Source organism: Tenebrio molitor, chromosome 1 (genome assembly GCF_963966145.1).
Source record: "Tenebrio molitor chromosome 1, icTenMoli1.1, whole genome shotgun sequence".
NCBI classification, from domain to species: domain Eukaryota; kingdom Metazoa; phylum Arthropoda; class Insecta; order Coleoptera; family Tenebrionidae; genus Tenebrio; species Tenebrio molitor.
The window spans coordinates 15,111,336-15,125,814 of NC_091046.1; positions in this window are offsets into that span (position 1 = coordinate 15,111,336).

A 14,479-nucleotide genomic window follows, 5' to 3' on the forward strand; every position below is an offset into this window, starting at 1 on the left:
ATAACACAGAAAAAAAATTAAGTTAAAGTTCAAATTTTACACGTATAAACATGTGCGATAATTGTTGTGGGGAGTATATTTTCAAAATGATGCATCAATACTTTTTGAAATTAGGTACACTGTTAAAGCTACTTAAAGTCTATCGTTTGGGTTTTCTTTTTATATTTCTGCTGTCATTTGTTTTGGAGATTCAAGGTTAAATTGTTTTTTAACGCATTTTTATAAAAAAAAATACGCAAGCCTTATAAAATGAGTGAGACTAGTATCGCCGACAAGTGGCGCTTCTGGCGGTAGTGGAAATCAAGTTTACTAGTTTGGCTAACGTTGCGAGGCTGCGGCACATCCAAAATTTGTGTGGGTTTTCAACTCCAACTGCGATGGGACAATCATTTATAATGACCCTTTGTAAGAAAGTATAAACAGGCAATATTTGTTTTACTCTAAAAAGGTGCTCAAAATGGTCAAAATTATTGCACACAAGTTAAATATTGGTTAATATGCAAGTGACAGATTGCTAATGACAGCATTATCAATGCCAACTTGGTTTTATTTTTGGAGAATTAAATTTTTCAAGATATCTTTTTTAGCTTTTAAAACAAATATATGCATGTAGCATATCGTTGAATTCAGAAAATTATTTATTTAACGAGTTCGTGTGTAAATTGTTTTTTTTTTGGTATGAGTGGGCCAGATTAAAACGCGAGTGAAACGAGCGTTTTAAAGGCCCACGAGAATTTAAATCCTCCTAAGGGTATACCAAGTTTTACGACAGATCCTACAAAGGGTTTTTAAAAAACTCAACTGTACCCATATTTAATAGTGACCCTGTATATTAGAAGCACCTTTCTAATACTATCAAATTTAGTAATTACGGGTTACTCTACAAAAGAATTAAAGTACAAGATCTTTCATTATAATTTTTATAATGCCGCTATGCAGGTAAATAAATGTAGTAAGTTAATCAATGCATACCAAATTATTATTTTTGAGCACCTTCAAATTATATCATCTCATCTAAATGTGACAAAACATTTCTGTAAATATACTTAAAAGAAGTACCGACATAGTATTTATCTACATTGATGGTCGCGACTTCTGAGGTTGAAGTTAACTGACTGTTCTGTGGTTCTGGAACTTTTTATTTCCTTTCAACATGACATCAAGCTCTTGTGTATAAAACCTTAGAGATGTGTGTTGAACATAAAATGCTTAAACTTTCTAAAAGCACCTTGAGTTATGGATTATACTGATGTTAATTCTACAATATTTATATTAAAGACTTGATGAAACCTATAAGAGAAACTTTTCACATTATCGCTAAATGATAACTAGCTTGCCCGTCATGCCAGGTAATAATTAGCCAATGGCGTGCTTGGTTTAGCGGTCGATAGGAGCTCATGCATTATTGCCACCCTACCTGTAGTGTGGTCGTGCGTGGTGCTTTCTAACATTCTCTTACTTTTTATGAATCGGAAAGAAAGGAATTTTCACTCTGGAATGTAAATCGTTCAATAAAAAAATTGTGTGTAAGCATGTTCCATATCAGTTTGGCGTGTTAAAATTTAGAATCGCCGTAATTATAATTTTACTTTAAAATTAAAACTTTATTTGAAATTCTTCTATATTTTCTCTACAAATTAGAATGCTGCAAACTAATTTTTTTTTTATAGTTTTTAAGATAAAACAGATAAACGAGCTTTTCATGTACTTAGGTCATTTGATTCATGTGAAACTGTGCTTTGGCTGGTGTGTCTGCCTCACTTCGTTCGGCAGTCAAACTACCAACCTCAGCACATAAAACTTCATTTTTGCTCCTAATAACATAATATGTATACCGACTATTTTTATACGAGAACTTCTCGTTGTCATGCATTTTCAAACAATGTAAAGTTTTTACGAATCACTTTAGATTCAAAATTAACATGGGAGGAGTATATGTTCGTGAAGTTTTCACAAAGTTATTAAAAACCATCTACGAAATTTGGTTTGTTGGGATATCAAGATGACGCCAAACCCTCTTTTCCTGCACTGCAGGGAAATATATAAATGATAAAATACAAATCAAAGATATTCTTTTGAAATGAGCCTGTTACAGTATTCATGAATTTTTAGATTATTGCATTATTGCAAAAAAAACAAAATCTGTACTAAACCCTGTTGACACTTCAGTAGCTATTGTCAATTACACATTAGGATATACACGTAAAATATACACGAACAGTAAACTTTGTTTTGTCAATTTGCATATACGCGTTAATTACCCAGTTTTTTTCGGATATTCTTTGTCTTGTAGCTAAATAACAAAACTCAAACATAGCAACTACCTACATGTTGCACAGGTACAAACACAGAACGTCCATTGAATTCGAAATTCCACGCAAGTTCTGCTTTTTAACAATCCGGGCTTTGCAAACAGGGAATGTAATGAAAGCAACCGCGTTGTTATGTCAAACAGTTGTTCGCTCTCAGGTATGAATTCCATAACGGCTTTTATGCAGCGGGCGGATTTAATTAGAAAATTCCGGACGAGTTCGTATACCTACTTCAGCCCCTATCGGCGTATGAGCGCGATCATCCGAATAATGCCATTTTTATAACGCGATATTCCCGTGTGTTAAGCCAGAGATTCCTCCACGCTAAAAAATTCACTTGGACGTAACCTGCATATTTTACATTTATTAATGGCGACATCTATGCATGCATCTATAATAAAAACTCATTGTTTCCATATTGACATGAAAGAAAGAAATGTTAAGAGCTGCGTGTCCTGAGTATTACACATTAATGGAATTTTAAGCAATCAGAACCGGTTTTTAGGGAAACATACGGTAATACATACTTTTTATTTTCAAATAAAACGTGATATGTATGATAAATTTTGAAATCCAATAGTTCATGATAAAATTAAGGCCAGTTTATGAACCGAGTTACATACTCGTATGTATATTGTTTCATTATCAAATTAAATCCAATGTACATTTGTTAATGTTATTTTAATGTTGTGTTTTCATGTTATTTCATATGACAATAATAATCTATGTGGTTTTGATTATCCTACATCACAATTTAATTTAACGTGGAAAAACAAAGTGCAAGATTTTTCAAAATGTTTTTTTCTATAATTTTCATTTTTAAAATTATGTCTTATCCTGAAAACTAGGTAGAGATCGTGGTGGATAATAATGATAACAACAAACAGTCCGGTATTTAATTTACAAGTCTTTCCTGTTACTAATAAATAAAATATTAGATACTAAATAATGATGAAAATATGTCTGTTTGCCATTTATATTTTCATATTATAAAAACGAATTCATCTCATAACAGTTTACTCAAATTTTGAAGTTCAAACCTGTTGAATCAGTTTGCTTTTGTTTTTTTTTGACGTCTCCAAGATGATCACTTAGTCAACAATTATTTTTCTAAGTGACCTGATTTAGTTTATAATGAAACTAATTTGATTTTCAATTATCTACTACCTAAGTAGCAAAAAAAAAAATCAAAGAGTTTCATGTTTAAGGGTAACAACCTCAACATTTTAATTTTTAAATTTCAAACATATCAATGTAGTATTTTTAAATTATTGAGGCAATGGATGTTTGGACAACAACTTGAATAATAAGAATACTCCAAAAGGCCGAAATATAATTCGCAGTTAAATTGTAATAAGTAATTAATGTATACTTTTAAAAGATGTTAAATATTTAATTCTATGCTTTCCTACAACAGCTATGGTGATTTTTTTTTGTGTACAATTGCGGTCATCCAAAAGTGAAGGCGTCCTAAAATGTCACAATTTGACACTAGCGTTATTTTTTTTTTAATGCCACGACATCTCACTCCGACTCAGACAGCTAGGGCTATTGCAAAGCTAGCAGAAAACTGGTCGTTAGCTGCTGTGGCGAAAGAATTACATTGCAGGTAAGACTTGCATCTTCCTGCTGCACGAACGCCAATGAATACAGCCTAATTTAATCTAACGAAAAATACGGAAATTTTCGCAAGCTATCGTTCACTTTTGGATGGCCGCGATTGTACATATTTATAGATACTAAATAAAAACAGAAAGTACTTATTATAAGTTATTTTCAGCTATACTATAACACGTGGTATGATTTATCAATTATTATTTATTATCATCGATATGTACGAATGAGATTTGAATTGCTGCTCCCCATGCCATCGATTATAATATGTAATTATTAATCATATCATGAGTTTATATTTGATGAGAGAATAGAATGAATGAATAAGTGAGGAACATTTAATTCCAAGCTTTGTTTTTTGATAATAACTGTATTTATCGAATTTTTTATTTTGTCCCTGCGATATCCTTTTACTAACCCATTTCAGCCAATTAAAATCGTTGAAAAAGGATCATGTAACACTTGAATGAAATTATGTATCATGAAATAGCTTCTACCCGATGGGTACGCAAAATCAACATCAAATCAGAGGCAAAACTTACAGCAGGGGCCCGTTGCACAATATTTAAGAATTTACAAGTTACAAAATACAAGTTACAAGTTATTAGTTATTAGTACTAATAGATTGTGTTGCACAATTATTTTAGTTACAGTTGTAAATTCTGCTAAACTTTATTAGGAAAAAAAATGAAATTACTAGTGTAGTCGGCTTCGATTTATTTTTACTTGTCGCAATCTAATGTTGCGCCTGTCACGCTAAATTTTTGTAATTTAATTTGTTATTTCCATAAATCACAAACCAAAATTATAAATAGGTATGGGTAAACGCGATGAACAACGCAAGTTGTTATTATGCATAAAAAAAAATGCATCAGTTCTCGGGACAATTCCCCAATCACCCGATTTGGAAGAAATTTTTTATATTTAGAAATAAAACTATATTATGTATAAATAAAATAATCTCGACAACCCCACATAGTGAAGAAAATTAGCAATTCAATAAAAATTAAATTCAATAAAATAGAAAGCTCTCATAAAAATTTCTAATTTCCCCTTCAATATTTTCTGCCGCTGACACAACACATTAAATAAAGTTCTAGTCACTACATTTTAACAACATAATTTTTTTATAACACGACATAGGAACTGTTATTTTTTGATCCAATGCATATCAGAAATAGTGTGATATTGGCTACCATTCCAAACCAGTAGAGAGCTATATGTAGGTACTACATAATTATTGTTTAGCAGTAATAGCTAATCGCCCCACTTCTTCAGCTATTATGTAGAATCCTGTAACCTATTTGTTCTAACAATTTCATTTTTCTGCGGGCAATCTAAACCGCTCCAAAAACTCTATTCTTGATTCAAATGAAAAATTAATTCGAGGACGAAAAATGTTACCCCTATGCTACCTTATTCGATTTGGAAATGCTTCGTCTTCACTGCTTGATTCATAGAATAAGTCATGTAACATTTTGAAGAAAATTATTTCAACTTGTAAATTCGGATATCAATATTTATTAGCGACGTTTTGCTTGTAAAAATTTTACATTAAAAACTACAAAACTAATATATTAGTTGATTTGTGTCTCCATTGTGCAACAGCTACTAGTAAAATCAGTGTAAAATACACTAATATTTTTCATTTTACAACTTGTAACTTGAAATTACTAGAGATGAGATTGTGCAACATAATTTTACTAGTTACAAGTTACAAGACTAATATTATTACTAATAAAATGATTGTGCAACGCGGCCCAGGTGGTGGTCATTAGCACTACGCTCCGGCTTACGAAAGCATCTCCATAGTTACCATTCACAACGTTAGTTTCAAAACATTAGAGTAACCCACCTATTCACCGGATTGCCAATGATTACTATTTATCCCCAAAATTAAAGACTATCTTGGTGATACTTATTTTCTGGAAGATGATGTTGGAGAAAAAATAATTTTTATGTGACCAGATCAAAGCATTGTTACATCAAATGTATTATTTGCTTCCACATCAGCGTAAATAAATACAGGCTGAATCACGTAGCCCGTTCACTAGAAACTTTATGATTTTACAAAATCGTATTAATATGAAAACTTGTAGCCGACTATGTATAACAGAGGTCTACACTGATTTTGTTGTTTGCATAAAATTGACAGTTTTTGAACAATTTCGGCCCCCTGATTACGAAAATGATTTTGGTTTTGCGCTATCACGTCTAGTTTTTTCACAATTCGTTTTTTCTTAAAATTGGAATATTCACCTAGAATGAATAAATTAACTCAAAATTTCGATACTGTAATATTCTATGAATGTTGTTGGCATGTCTGGAAGGCATTTAAGAACGTCATAGAAAAATTTGCTTGGAAATCACAAAGATGAAGACTACAAAAATATTGTAAGAATCATGTTGGAAAATTTTCACATCTTGGGATGTAATATGAGTTTGAAAGTGCATTTCCTATTTTCGCACTTAAATCTCTTTCCTAAAAATCTTGGTGCTATGAGCGAGGAATACGAGGAACGCTTTCAGCAAGATTTAAAAGAAATGGACAGGTAATATCAAGGAATATGGAGCGTATCAATGATGGCAGACTTTTGCTGGATGTTACAGCACGATGTACCAAAAAGAAAAACATACAGCAATCAATTAAAAGAAGTTTCCTCATAAAGCGTCAAAGATGCCATTCTCATAAGGAATAAAAAATTTAGTTTGATTTTAAACCAAGAATTGTTATAAACATGTTATTTTCCTAAATAAATTGCTTAATTATTGTTTTGTTAATTGTGAAAAAACCTGACGTGATACAAAAATATGAAGGGTATTTTTGTAATCAGGGCTCCAATATTATACAAAATGAGTTATCAAAATCAAAACAACGATTAAAAAGTTTTGTTTTGTAGGCCTGTGTAATCGACGACTGCAAGTTCAAAATAAAATATTTTCAAGATAGCGACACTTCTAAAAATACCGGAATACCTTAAATTTTCAGTTTAGAACGTCCTTTTGTCAATACTTATCTGTCATCAATTTTGACCTATGTCATCTTTTTTGCAAAAAGCGGGGTTTCAGAGCTTCATTAAAAAAATTATAACTCCTGAACCATTGGAAATTAATAATTGATATTTTTTTATTAAATTGCCAAAATTGATAAAAAAAAATGTCGAAAACTTCCAACCATTTCTGACACTAGATATAAATGTAGAATTTAATTCTAAGGCCACTTTTATGAACATCGTGTATGCCTAGTTTCAGCCGTTTTGGCATAATTTTTATATTTTGAATAAAATATTGTTTTTCTACAAACACTAGTAAAAAGTCAATTTTTAACACGGCGTACTATGGCGGCCAAAAAATTTCGGCCGTCATTTTTCCGTCATTTCAAAAAAATCGGTGTAGTCCATTCCTTATTGTCATTATGATTGATGTTTTTACTTGTCACTTTTGAAAGTCAAGCAAAATGCCATCGGTATCAAATTTTAATAAAATCAAAATAGTAACTCTTGCACAAAGAGGAATGTCCCAAGTTCAGATTTCGATGGACCTTCGTATACCTAAAAGTACAATTTCGTCCATTCTTCAGAAATGGAGACAAAATGGAATGGAACTATTGAAAGACGCCAAGGCTCAGGGAGGCCTAGCACATTTACTGCAGAAGAAGATAATATGCTTCTCAATAGATTACGCAATAGCCCTTTTATGACGGCTGTTGAAGGGGTAAATACAAGCAAATACAACGGAAAGGAGCGGTCGATTTTCGGCAAACATATAGGCATGGATTTTAGTAGATAGACCTGGGCTAATGTTGTCTCTAGAAGATCGGCTCAACAGTGATGTTTATGTTAGGATTCTTGAAGACGTGATGATGCCTTTAGTTTCAAGAATTTTTCCGAATTTTAACTTCATATTTCAACAAGACAATTGTTCAATGCATTCAGCACATAGGGTAGCAGAATGGTAGCATAAACGTTCTTGATTGGCCAAGTCGCAGTCCAGATTTTTGGTTCGTAATTTGCAACAACGACAAGTGATTCGGAATAGGGCAGAACTTTTGACTGCGATTACTAATGCATGGCAATCATTACATAGGAATTATCACAGAGATTTATGCCTCTCCATCTCGCGTCGTGTAAGACGAGTTATTGACGCCAATGGAGCATTGACGCCAATGGAGCAATGACCAATTATTGATTTTAAACTACATTCATTTTATCTTTTGATTTAGCTAAGTACTTAAACAAAAATAAATGTTTCATTTCCTTGTCTTTGCCTTAATGTTTTTCGTTTGATTTTTTAAAAACTACGGCATACTCGTGTAATTTCCACGGTTCTCTGTTTGGTACTTTAATCCAAAAATAGCCGCAAGTCTCCCTCTAGTCTCTAGTGCCATTAGCGACTAGCGGTCGTGTGGTAATTTTGTAAGAGTGGAACTTGTCCTTTGTATTCACAAAATTTGAACTGATGGACTGAATGACAGATTGTCAAAATGACAATAACGATAACAAAGCGAGGTTATTGGTGCTTAAGGGTAGTTTACACTTCATGTCAGGGCCTTGAAAGTGACGGACGAAATTTTTTGGCCGCAATAGTACATTAATTAATTTTTTTTTCCACTAGTGTTAAAAGTAATGACAAGTCGTTTGTCACAATGACGTTTTGACAGAACAGCACAGAAAGACTCACGAATAACAGAATAATAAGCTCTACCTACCTGCAATCGAGGGACGGTGTTGAAAACAGGCAACACTCCATGACTCAATGCTCTTCTGTGTCTTGATTTCAATTATATTTTTAACCTCTTTTTTTAAGTGTTTTTAATTGTGTTTGTACTGTTTGTAGAAAAAATAGTGTATGATTTTCGTGTTAAAAGTGATTTTATTTTGTTCGAAGGGTTTCTCCACTTGCTACGCTCGTTCCGAAATCTTCCCTTCTCTCAAAATAAAATCTTACTTTTAACACTTATATCGTAAATAACTATTCTCTTTTATTTATTTGAAGGCACGGTATGTATCTGCTTTTAGTTCACAAACCTGGTTGTTTAGGGATATACAGTGAGCGGCAAAGTATGGAATAAATTCCTTAAAAATTAAACAAAATTTTTTTCAAAAAAATCTTTGGACAGGTCAATTTTAGTTTATAAAAATCATGGCCAACTGTATCGATATACACTAGACGTGTATACATGGCCGTTTCATTTTGCAATTTCTCCATAAGAGAAAAATTCCGATGAAACAATTGAAATTTCCCGTAAAGTAGCGACGCCATACAACTATAATTTTAACCAATCTTCAATCTACGAGTACGTCAACTTGTCAAATTTATATTCTTGGTTAGGTAACGGTTAGTTGTCGTATGTTATTTGTCTGTTAGTTTGCTTGTCACTCGAAATTAATAAATTAAAATGAACACAACGAAACTAAACACGACAATCATCAACTGAACAATAAATGTTATAATTGACAATGAGCACAGAAAGGTAACAAAATACTTCCAAAATCTGACGTTTGTGACGTTCAATTTGACAATTTCAAATTAAAAAAATTATTATGAAAGGATCCAACAGATGTCGCTACTTTACGGTAGTTCCAAGGTTGGTAGAACTGACTAATTTGTATAATAGGTTGCCTCGTTTCCATTTAAAGCAATAGTCTGAATTTTTTCCCCCCGCAAAAGTTACTCGTGACGTCACAGTGTACTAAACTTTTACTACAGAGTCTGTCGATCATGCATTAGGTGTTCCTTCGCTAGAATAAATCCCAAAAAGCCACCCAATAAACACCACGGAGCTTATAAACCTTAGGTTCTATTCGAACACCCAAAATTTCTGGGTTGATTTTACGTCACGAGTTACTTTCCCCCCCGCCCCGCAATTTTCAACGAGGCAACCTATTATACAAATTAGTCAGTTCTACCAACCTTGGGTAGTTCATGGTTTGCTTTCTAGGAACACTTTTATTTTGAAATTGAAACGGCCATGTATACACGTCTAGTGTATATCGATACAGTTGGCCATGATAAAAATACATGTTTTAGTACCAAAGATAAGATGTCATAACTCGAAAACAAATGACTGCTTGGAATTTTGTTTTATATTAAACTGTGTATTTTTATAAACTAAAATTGACCTGTCCAAAAATTTTTTTGAAAAAAATTTTGTTTAATTTTTAAGGAATTTATTCCATACTTTTGCTGCTCACTGTATTATAATTTTTAGAATTTCTCTGTAATCTTATACGAGTACATACAAAAAAATTAAGAATAATCTTCCTTATAGGTGCAGCACAATTATTATTGGTTTAATTCGCAAGAATAAAATAAGGCGAAGCTTCTTGGTAAATACGTAAATTAATCTGTTGCGAAGTTTGAGATTTGTATTCCAATCTGATTTCCATAGAAAGTATTTTATTGAGTAAGGGCGTCGAGGCTTATCTTTTGTCGTACAAATGATGCTTGCTGGGCATAAATATGGGGAAACACATTTTAGATATGAATCAATAAAGCCAACTAACCCGTAACCCACAACTCTGAAAGAAGCTTGAAGATGACGAATAGAATTGAGAAAAGAACGTGAGCATCTCGAGTGGCATGGAAGTGTCTATAGATAGCGACTCCTCATTACCGGTTACCCCAGGCACTGCAAACGTGCTTTATTATTCCACCACATCAGTGATTCAGCAGAAACCGCGATGCGCGAGCTTTCCAATGGACAACATTTTTCTCCCAGCAATTCTTCCATTCAACCGTTTCCGCTGAATAAATTTAATATATCTCATCTATTTCGTATTATGAGATTGTTTTTGTACGTTTTTAGGAAACCGAAGCAATAATAATTATTGAACTACTTGAATAACATTAGGCCAAATGAAAAATCGATAAAACCCCCATCAAGGAAGCATTCTTATATTTTAAGTCACCTGGCGCATCCACCATTTGTAGCACACGTGAAACTAAAAGTAATGATTTATAAACTTATGATATGAATGAACTAAAGTTATATAAAAAAATATAGTGGATGTGTTTTAAGTCTCTGTCTGCAACAATTACTTCAACATCATAATAAAATTGTTAAATGTTAATAGATGAAAACGTGGTGATAAAAAAATTAAAGAATCCGTTATTAATTTATTTATTCAAGGGATAAGATCATTTTACTACAAGTTAAATGGTATACAGCAGGTTAAGATCAATCATGATCGTCTTACCGGTCGCTGAAGCTTACAAAAATTAAATTAGATTACATAAATTGCTAGTTCTAAAATTTCATAAACTATCGTGTTGGGTGCAAAATGTTTACTTATCAACCTCTATCTTATACAGGGTAACCCAGAATGGATCTGCAAAATTTTAACCAAAAGCTACTGGCTTCCTGTAGAACTCGGAAAGAATATTTAAAAAATTCTATGTCAAAAAATAAAATGACATTTAATTTTTGAGGTACAATTTTTTTTAATTGCTTTTAGTCTTCTACGTTGTCCCACAACTTCGGGGGTAAAATTTCGGCACATTTTAAATACACCCTTCTAAGTATATCATATTTTATAAAATGTACTTACACCAATACGAAGCAACCTCTAGGAAATATGCTTTAAAAAAAGGAAACCACATTGGTGTACATTTTATAAAATATGATATACAAGGGTGTATTTTTAAAATGTGCCGAAATGTGTCTTATCGCAGTAGGCGTTGGTGATGTAGTTGAATGTGCCGGAATGACCTTGTATATTAAGTATGGAGAACGGAAAGGATTGTTTACCGGTCGACGACAATTGTTTGGGGAAGAGCGATAGCGACGACCTCAATTATTGTCGGAATAAAAAAATTATTCAAAAAAACATTGCAATACATCGAAGTGATATGGCACACATCACTATGGTAACCAATTTGTTGTTTATCAAACAGTGAATTTTTTTCCCTAAAATTGTGCATGTGGCGGCCTTTTGCTAGCTTTGCACTTCAGTTATGAGCAATTCCAAAAGTGATATACAGTGTGAAATAGACGAACTAGAAGACACATGGGGCCATTAGATGTTCGGCGGTAATACAATATCGGAAAAGTGATGGGACCGTTACGAGAATGTAAAATTTTATCTACTGATGGTAATGTCTAGCTTGGAATGTGTTATGAAAAACGAATTGTTGTATCAAAGTGCATCTTCAAACACATCGGCCTCTATTGCTTCAGGTACAAATGAAAAACGTGTGCTTTCTATAGAGAACAACAGCACAAATAGTGCGTTTAATGTGACAATATTATAATAATAAAGATTAAATTTAATGTAAGACTAATTTTGATTGTTTTTTAAAAAGGAGTCGGCAAGTATTTTTGCTCTTCAGTTTTTAGATCGGTAAGTAATTTTGCTGTTGTCGTAGTTATAGCAACGATCGAGGATCGGGAAACATACCTTACTAATTGTTTAATTAAATCGGTAAACACGTGAAAATGACCGATCGTGCAAAAAGTATATTTGGCATATAAAAGTCGTTAGATATTTTAAAATATTTTTAAACTTATGTTTGGTTATGTAAATGTTGTTCCATTGTTGATGATGAACACAAATAGAATAGTTTTTAAACAATTTATGTTTATTGACTGTTTCATTTCTCTATTTGTTCTATTTTTTGTCATGTTTTTATAGGTAGATGTCTCAATATGATTTCATTTCATTTTAAATATCATCAAAAACGGGACTCGTCACAGAATATTACCGGTGCCGGTTTCCAATTAACACGTTAGTTGTACCAATTTAGTCTGTGAGTGCACATAAATAGACGATTGGACGTAATTCAAAAAACCTTCGTCGTATTTAGCAATATATGACATACGGATGACGGAGATACTTCTACCTTCTCCATTCACTCATTTCTAATAGTTTCTGTTGTGGATAATCTCAGGTTCAAAGTTCTAAGACAATTTGAAGTTCTACGTTAAGATCCAGGTCCACAGTTACAATCATGAACCCCTTCTTAAGACCATCTATACCATCTCATAATTTTCTCGCTTCTACTCGTAAGAAGAAATAACCTAAAAATATCTTCTCTGTTTTCTTCTAAACTGTAATAATTATTATTTAGTCATTTGTTTCTTTTAGTGAAATACAAATTTTGAGAAAATATACGTAAAATCGGTTCACAGCTTCAAAGTGATTGCAATGAAAATGAGTTTAAATTGGCATCTATCTCATCTACCTACCTAAGTCTTTAATAATTTATAAAATTTAAAATTAGAATGTTTTGGGTGAAGTATTAAAAACTGCAATCTTGTTACATTTCTTGAAGTCATATAATATTGATAAAGATATAGAAATTAAAATTTAATTATGCTATGGTTTTTACAATTTTCTCTGAAGTAGTTTACGTATTAACGAATGTAACAAAATTTTTGAGAAAATTCATTTCACTTAGCTTTAAACAATTCTTATATGTAGTATATTACAAAGTCCCTAAAGGACCGTGCGTTTCTATGGTTTTCTTCGGATGTCCCTCATCAGCTCTTGAACGGTGAAAACGTTAAACTTTCTAATCTTTTGATAAATTCTTCATCGCAGTTCTTCATTTTGGGGTTCCCGCCCATCATCCTATAGTTTTATACCGAGCAAGTTCCAGAATTGTTCTGTCAGCGGTTAAAATTATCGTTGCAATGTCTCTAAAATCATCACGCCTTAAATCTCCGAAGCATCTACGAATTCTCTCTAACTGAACAACTAAGGAATTTGGATACATTTATGTTGTTATAAATTTTAAATTACCTCTGACAACATCCCACGTGATGGTCATATGGGATATGCGAAATCTTAAACCTAATCTTCTCGTTGAAACTCTTTTTCTGTTTTGTACAGTCAAATAATTGCTGAAACCTTTAATGACATAAAACACGAGGGCGGCCCGATTTAGGAAGAGTTATACACGGCAAAGCTTCCTCACATTCCGAAATGACGTGGTAAATTGTTGCCGTAGAAATATTCTGGTTTTTATAAATGTTAACAACGTTTAGGTATGAGTATTTGACCAACTAAGTTATAAATGCCTTTTCGCAATTCTACCTTATGTGACATATTGGTCATATCTAATAGCCACGAAATTGTTGCATTCTTAATTAGTAAAAAATACTACGAAACATTTTCTGAAAATTTAGGTTACTTGTATTATTTATTTAAAATCTCTCATTTTTATGACAATATAAGATTTTTTTAAAGAGTATTCCTTTTTTTGGTACAAAAACTTATTCATAAATATTGACACGTAAACATAGTCACCTAGTTATCAACAATGGCTTTGTTATAAGTGAGGAATTTTTTTCTAAAATAATGTACAGTTAATTTCAAAATTATAGAGTACACCTCATTTTCTATGGTGTAAAATGCACTTACATTTTTTGTCAATGACCAATATCAATTTTGACAAACAAAATATCTAATCTAACGGAAAACGCAAAAGTGGTAATTCTTTCCAAATTAGAAGAAGGGTGGTCGATCCGGAGGGTAGCCCGCTATTATAACATCGCCAAGAGCACCGTGCAGAGGATAAAACAGACACTATTATGGTGTTCTAATATATCA